We start from the raw sequence: 8,643 nt of genomic DNA, 5'->3' as shown, positions 1-8,643 counted from the left end.
TTTATGAGAGGAATGACTTCTGTGAGCCCAGACTCTTGCAACTTCTATCCAGAGAAAAGTTTTAAATTCCTGAACTTGGGATGCTTGGTTTTCTTTAATTCACAAAAATACTTTTGACCTTCAGATTACCTGCCGTTTGTTCCAAAACTTCTATATAACCTGACTCCTCGCCTCACCTCCTAGGAGCAGTTCTCTCAGGGTTCTTCAGATGCTACCTCCAGACTGAAACCCTAAAAATTTCCTCTAAATAAAAGATAACTCTCAACTTTTAGGTTGTGTGTATTTTTTCAGTCAACATCACCATCATGAGACATGAAAATGATTAGTTACTAATTACAGTTACTGATTGTTTAGAAAACCTTCAGCTTTAAAATTCATTATTAGTAATGCCATATAAATTTTGAAAATTGTTTTCAAATCCAAGCAAATTCTATCAAGTATACATATGAACTGTATGATTTTCTGACATGCTGAGTTTTCTTATTTAGTAACTTATTTTATATGTTCATTTAACTGTACACAGTCACCAACCAGTTGTCACAGTGGATGTCCTTCTCCATCTGATTGAGTGTGCTGAGTTTCTGTACAGACTTCCCTCCCTGGGGAGGCAGCCTTCCTGTACTCTGGTCTCTTCTATCTATGTGGCTCCCCAGCCATCCTGCCCAAGAGTCCCAGTTCTCCAGTAGACACATATTGCTGACCCTGGGAGCCAGCTGTACCATTGGGTCCCTATCCAGCATACTGGGAAACTACAGGATGAACATTTCAGTCAAAACAAGCTGTAGGTAGTGAAGATCCCCACTAAAGACTACATAGAGCACTCCACCCCAGTGCAAAAATGTGAAGCCGGTTATTTTGTAGAAGGTTCTAATCTGTGGATTTAGCTGACTGCTTCCTCCTCATGACGTTTGACTTATCTCTCCATAACAAAGGAAGACTAAAGCTTAGATTTGACTCTCATCCATCATTTAGCAAGAATGCGCATCCTGAAAATAAAAAATAAAAGTGAATTCTGCTTCTCTGTGGTCCCAAAAGCTATAGCCTGAAGCTTTTTCCCAAAAAGTAGCTTTTTGTTTTACCTACTCTTGAACTCTGAGACATACTACTGTGTCAGTGGTTCCATGCTTTGGGAAATGCATGGACTACTAAAATGTCATAAAGGACATGGGCTCCTGACACTTTGTTTTGCAAAGTAAGACCACTTAGGTACAATGACTACCAAATATTGTCACCAGTCTTTGACCAAAAAAAAAAAAAAAAAAATTTAATGTTATAATGCCAAAAAAAAATAGGTAAGTTAGAGTCTTAGAATACGGGATATTTCTTTCCATTGAATTTCCATTGAATCTAAGCGTAAGGGAAAAAACCATCCAGTGGTCCTTATTTTCTCCATGTCATGAGACTAGTGACCAGTTAGTCATGGGCAGTGTGGCTTTAAAATTCATTGTTTTGTTGGTCCAGAAGGCTTTGCTCTTTGCTACATAGAGAAGTACATGTAGAGGCCCACAGACTCCTTCCCATGAAGTATTTTATAGCCATGTTGATTTTATCCCCTGAAAGCTATAAAACTCACCTACTGTTCTTTAGGCAAGGCCAGGTTTTAGGAGGCACAGAAATTCTAGCTGCTCTGGAAAGAAGGTCACAGCATCTCAGCGTTGGAGGAAACCTGGAAGTAAGGAGGTTTGGCTAGGGCATGAGGCTGCCAGGAATGGCAAAGGTCAGTCAGTTTCTACTCCAACAAGCCCCCGGGCTGAGGAACTGCAAAAGCTGGTGTTAATTCCTAAGTGTGCTAACACTTGTCATTTTTGTTCTCTTTTGCTGATGTGTAGAAATCTTGATTCATTGACCAAAATAGCCATTTAAACATTTTTTTTTTTAAGTTATCACGCTGCTTGCTGACTTTCTGTGTATCACAGAAGACAAGAGGACTGGAGCCAGGCCATCCTACGTGCCTACCTCACTTCTCAGGAGCCTTTGGCGTTTGGAAGGACATTTTGTCTCTCTCTATAATAAAAACCTCTAGATTTCTACTGAATGTCATGAGCTTAAAATCCTATTTTGGAAGTTAAAGCCTGAACAGTTGACTCTTCCCTTTCATTTCTCCGTTTAAAAAAAAAAAAAAATTATTATTTTTATTGAAGGATAATTGCTTTACAGAATTTTATTGTTTTCTGTCAAACATCACCATGAATCAGCCACAGGTATACATATATACCCTCCCTTTTGAACCTCCCTCCCATCTCCCTCCCCATCCCACCTTCCTAGGTTGATACAGAGCCCCTGTTTGAATTTTCTGAGCCACACAGCAAACTCCCATTGGCTATCTGTTTTACACATGGTGATGTAAGTTTCCATGTTACTCTTTCCATACATCTCACTCTCTATTTTACACATGGTGATATAAGTTTCCATGTTACTCTTTCCATACATCTCACCCTCTCCTCCCCTCTCCCCATGTCCTTAAGTCTATTTTCTATGTCTGTTTCTCCACTGCTGCCCTGTAAATAAATTCTTCAGTGCCATTTTTCTAGATTCTGTATATGTACATTAGAATATGGTATTTATCTTTCCCTTTCTGACTCACTTCACTCTGTATAATAGGTTCTAGGTTCATCCACCTCATCAGAACTGACTCAAATGTGTTCCTTTTTATGGCTGAGTCTTATTCCATCGTGTGTATGTATCACAAGTTCTTTATCCATTCATCTGTCCATGGATATTTGGTTGCTTCCATGTTCTAGCTATTGTAAATAGTGCTGCAATGAACAATGGGATACATGTGTCTTTTTCAATTTTGGTTTCTTCAGGGTATATGCCTAGGAGTGGGATTGCTGGGTCGTATGGTGATTTTATTCCTACTTTTTTAAGGAATCTCTACACCATCTTCCATAGTGACTGTATCAATTTACATTCCCACCAAGAGTGCAAGAGTGTTCCCTTTTCTCCACACCCTCTCCAGCATTTATTGCTTGTAGAATTTTTGATGATAGCCATTCTGACCGGTGTGAGGTGATATCTCATTGTGGTTTTGATTTGCATTTCTCTAATAACGAGTGATGTTGAGCATCTTTTCATGTGTTTGTTAGCCATCTGTATATCTTCTTTGGAGAAATGTCTGTTTAGGTCTTTTTCCCACTTTTTGATTGGGTTGTTTGTTTTCCTGGCATTGAGTTGAATGAGCTGCTTGTATATTTTGGAAATTAATCTTTTGTCGGTTGTTTCACTTGCTATTATTTTCTCCCATTCTGAGGGTTGTCTTTTCACCTTGTTTATAGTTTCCTCTGCTGTGCAAAAGCTTTTAAGTTTAATCAGATCCCACTTGTTTACTTTTGTTTTTATTTCTGTTACTCTAGGAGGTAAGTCATAGAGGATCTTGATTTGATTTATGTCATCTAGTGTTCTGCCTATGTTTTCCTCTAAGAATTTTAAAGTTTCTGGTCTTACATTTAGGTCTTTAATCCATTTTTAATTTATCTTTATGTATGGTGTTATGAAGTGTTCTAATTTCATTCTTTTACATGTAGCTGTCCAGTTTTCCCAGCACCATTTATTGAAGAGGCTCTCTTTGCCCCATTGTATATTCTTGCCTCCATTGTCAAAAATAAGGTACCCATAGGTGCATGGGTTTATTTCTGGGCTTTCTATCTTGTTCCATTTGTCTATATATCTGTTTTTGTGTCTTGATGACTGTAGCTTTGTAGTATAATCTGAAGTCAGGAAGGTTGATTCCTCCAGCTCCTTTCTTCTTTCTCAAGACTTCTTTGGAAGGAACAAGATGGCAGAGAAGTAGGTGGACATGGGGATACACCAGGAATACACTTTCAGACACAGAAGTGCATGCAGAACAGCAGATGAAAGCAGGCAAGAGTACCTGACCAGCAGAAAAGAATATATAGTCCCATGCAAAACTCGGTAGGATGAAGGAACTAGTTATTCATAGATATTTAATTCTTTTTGTTCCAATGGTGAATAGGATTGATTCCTTAATTTCTCTTTCTAATTTTTCATTGTTAGTACATAGAAATGCAAGTGATTTCTGTGTATTGATTTTGTGTCTTGCAACTTTGCTAAATTCACTGATTAGTTCTAATAACTTTCTGATATTGTCTTTAGGGTTTTCTATGCACAGTATCATGTCATCTGTGAACAGTGAGAGATTTACTTCTTTTCCAATCTGGATCCCTTTTATTTTTTTCTTATCTGATTGCTATAGCTAGGACTTCCAGAACTGTGTTAAATAATAGTGGTGAAAGTGGACACCCCTGTCTTGTTCCTGATCTTAGAGGGAACACTTTCAGTTTCTCATCATTGAGAATAATGTTTGCTGTAGGCGTATCAGATCTGGCCTTTACTATGTTGAGGTAAATTCCTTCTATGCCCATTTTTTGAAGAGTTTTAATCATAAATGGTTGCTGCATTTTGTCAAAGGCTTTTTCTGCATCTATTGAGATTATCATATGGTTTTTATCTTTCAATTTGTTAATGTGGTATATCACATTGATTGATTTGCATACGTTGAAGAATCCTTGCATTCCTGGAATAAACCCAACTTGATCATGGTGTATGAGCTTTTTGATGTGTTGCTGAATTCTGTTTGTTAAAATTTTGTTGAGGATTTTTGGATCTGTGTTCATCAGTGATATTAGCCCATATTTTTCTTTTTTTGTGCTGTCTGTCTGGTTTTGGTATCAGGCTGATGGAGGCCTCATAGAATGAGTTTGGAAGTGTTCCTTCCTCTGCAATTTTTTGAAAGAGTTTTAGAAGGATAGACATTAGCTCCTCTCTAAATGTTTGAAAGAGTTCTCCTGCAAAGCCATCTGGTCCTGGGCTTTTGTTTTTTGGGAGATTTTTGATCACAGCTTTAATTTCAGTGCTTGTAATTGGGTTGTTCATAATTTCTATTTCTTCCTGGTTCAGTCTTGGAAGGTTGAATTTTTCTAAGAATCTGTCCATTTCTCCCAGATTATCCATTTTATTGCCATATAGTTGTTCATAATAGTCTCTTATGATCCTTTGTATTTCTGCATTGTCTGTTGTAACCTCTTCTTTTTCATTTCTAATTTTGTTGATTTGATTCTTCTCTCTTTTTTTCTTGATGAGTCTGGCTAAAGGCTTGTCAATTTTATTTTCTCAAAGAATCCGCTTTTAGTTTTATTAATCTCTACTATTGTTTCTTTCATTTATTTCTCATTTATTTCTGCTTGGATCTTTATGATTTCTTCCCTTCTACTAATTTTGGAATTTTTTTGTTCTTCTTTTTCCAGTTATTTTAGGCGTCTATTTAATGTTTTTTCTTGTTTCTTGAGATAGGATTGTATTGCTATAAGCTTCCCTCTTAGAACTGCTTTTGCTGCATCCCATAGGTTTTGAGTTGTGTTTTCATTGTCTGTTTTTTTATTTCCCTTTTGATTTCTTCAGTAACCTGTCGGTTATTTAGAAGAGTATTGTTTAATCTCCATGAGTTTATAGTTTTTACATTTTTTTTCTTGTAACTGATATCTAGTCTCATAGTGTTGTGGTCAGAGAAGATGCTTGATACAATTTTAATTTTCTTAAATTTACTTAGGTTTGATTTGTGACCCAAGATGTGGTCTATCCTGGAGGATGTTCCATGTGCACTTGAGAAGAAAGTGTATTCTTCTGCATTTGGATGGAATATCCTGAAGATATCAGTGAGATCCATCTCATCTAATGTATCATTTAAGACATGTTTCCTTATTAATTTTCTGTTTTGATGATCTGTCCATTGGTGTGAGCGGGGTGTTAAAGTCTCCTACTATTATTGTGTTACTGTCAATTTCTCTTTTATGTCTGTTAGTGTTTGTCCTATGTATTGAGGTGCTTCTATGTTGGGTGCATAGATATTTACAATTGTTATATCTTCCTCTTGGATTGATCCCTTGATCATTATGTAGTGTCCATCCTTATCTCTTGTAACCTTCTTTATTTTAAGGTCTATTTTGTCTTATATGGGGATTGTTACTCCAGCTTTCTTTTGCTTCCTATTTGCATGGAATATATTTTTCCATCCTCTCACTTTCAGTCTATATGTGTCTTTAGGTCTGAAGTGGGTTTCTTGTAGACAGCATACATCTAGGTCTTGTTTTTGTATCCATTCAGCCAGTCTCTTTTAAATTTAATTCATTTACATTTAAAGTAATTATTGATATATGTGTTCCTGTTGCCATTTTATTAATTGTTTGGGTTTGGTTTTGTAGATCTTTTTCTTCTCTTGTATTTATTGACTATTTAAGTCCCTTTAACATTTGTTGTAAAGCTGGTTTGGTGGTACTAAATTCTCTAATTTTTGCTTGTCTGAAAAGCTTTTTATTTCTCCATCAATTTTGAATGAGATCCTTGCCAGGTACAGTAATCTTGGTTGTACATTTTTCCCTTTCAGTACTTTATATATATCCTTCCATTCCCTTCTGGCCTGCAGAGTTTCTGCTGAAAGATCAGCTGCTAAGAGTATGGGGTTTCCCTAGTATGTTACTTGTCGCTTGTCCCTTGCTGCTTTTAATATTCTTTCTTTGTGTTTAGTCTTTGTTAGTTTGGTTAGCATGTGTCTTGACGTGTTTCTCCTTGGGTTTATCCTGTGTGGGACTCTCTGTGCCTCTTAAACTTGACTGACTATTTCCTTTTCCATGTTGGGGAAATTGTCAACTATACTCTCTTCAAAAATTTTCTCATACACTTTCTTTTTCTCTTCTTCTTCTGGGACACGTATAATACTAATGTTGGTGCACTCAATATTGCCCCAGAGGTCTCTGAGACTATCCTCAGTTCTCTTCATTCTTTTTACTTTATTCTGTTCTTCAGAAGTTATTTCCACCATTTTATCTTCCAGCTCACTGACTCGTTCTTCTGCTTCAGATATTCTGCTGTTGATTCCTTCTAGAGTATTTTTAATTTCAGTAATTGTGTTGTTTGTCTCTGCATGTTTATTATTTAATTCTTCTAGGTCTTTGTTAATTGATTCTTGCATTTTCTCCACTTTGCTTTCTAAGTTTTTGATCATCTTTACTATCATTATTCTGAATTCTTTTTCAGGTAGTTTCTCTATTTCCTCTTCTTTCATTTGGACTTCTGTGTTTCTAGTTTGTCACTTCATTTGTGTAGTATTTCTCTGCCTTTTCATTATTTTTTTTTAACTTATTGTGTTTGAGGTCTCCTTTGCCCAGGCTTCAAGGTTGAATTCTTTTTTTCTTTTGGTTTCTGCCCTCCTAAGGTTGGTCCAGTGATTTGTGTAAGCTTGTATAGGGTGAGATTTGTGCTGAGTTTTTGTTTGTTTGTTTGTTTTTCCTCTGATGGGCAAGGCTGAGTGAGGTGGTACTCCTGTCTGCTGATGATTGGGTTTGTGTTTTTGTTTTGTTTGTTGTTTAGATGAGGCATCATGCCCAGGGTGCTACTGGTGGTTGAGTGATGTCTAGTCTTGTATTCAAGTGGTTTCCTTTGTGTGAGTTCTCACTATTTCATACCCCCTTGGGTTAGTTCTCTGGTAGTCTAGGATCTTGGAGTCACTGCTCCCACTCCAAAGGCTCAGGGTTTGATCTCTGGTCAGGAACGAAGATTCCACAAATGGTTTGTCATGGCATTAATTGAGATTAAAACAAATATCCAAAAATGAGCAACCAAAAATGAACCCCAGACAAATGACAGTTATAAAATCAGACAAATAATAATTAAAATGACGGAAAATATACATATACATATACACCCATGAGCAAAGTCAAAACAGTTCAACAAAAATAAAGTACAATAGGCTGACCTGGCAAACAAAGGAAATAAAAAATTATATTTACCAGTTAGGAGCAAAACTAACTAAAGCACAAACTGGAGAACAAAACGAAAGCAAGGTGCCAAGTGGGGAATAAAGCAATGAAAACAAAACTAACAAATATGTTCAGAGGAAAGGAAAGAAAGAGTAGACATGCAAAGTCAAATAGGGGTAGATGAAGAAGATACATTAAAGATTAACTGCAAGGGGAAAAGAGCAGTAAGAAAGGCAAACAAAAGAATAAATGTGGGAAAATGTAATAGGTTGAAAATAATTAAAAGTTAAAATTATATAAAAGAGAAAAAAGAAACAGAAGAAGAAAGAAAAAGGGGGGGGGGGCAAAAAAGAGGAGAACTCCACAGAACTGCAAAAGCCCAACATAGAGGCAAAGGTTTATAAAAACAATAAAAAGTGTGACTGAATATACACATATACATAAACACCCAAAAGCAAAATCAAAACAGTCCAACAAAAGTAAAGTACAATAGATTGACCCGGCAAAAAAAGGGAACCAAAAATTATGTCTACCAGAACAAAACTAACTAAAGTACAAACTGAAAAACAAAATTAAAGCAAGGTACCAATTGGGGGATAAAGCAAGGAAAATAAAACTAACAAATATGTTGAGAGGAAAGGAAGAAAAGAAAAGAAAGAATAGATATACAAAGTTAAATAGAGGTAGATAAAGATTTATACATATTAAAGATTAACTGCAAGGGGGAAAGAGCAGTAGGAAAAGCAAACTAAGAAATAAATGTAGAAAAAGTAATAATAGGTTTAAAAAAATTTTTTAAGGGAAAAAAAAAGAAAGGAGGAAAACTCCCCACAACAGCAAAAGCCCAATGTAGAGGCAGAGGTTTATAACA

This window comes from Dama dama, chromosome 16, assembly GCF_033118175.1.
Source record: "Dama dama isolate Ldn47 chromosome 16, ASM3311817v1, whole genome shotgun sequence".
NCBI lineage: Eukaryota > Metazoa > Chordata > Mammalia > Artiodactyla > Cervidae > Dama > Dama dama.
The sequence above is the reverse complement of the archived record's forward strand: the minus strand, read 5'-3'. Positions refer to the sequence as shown.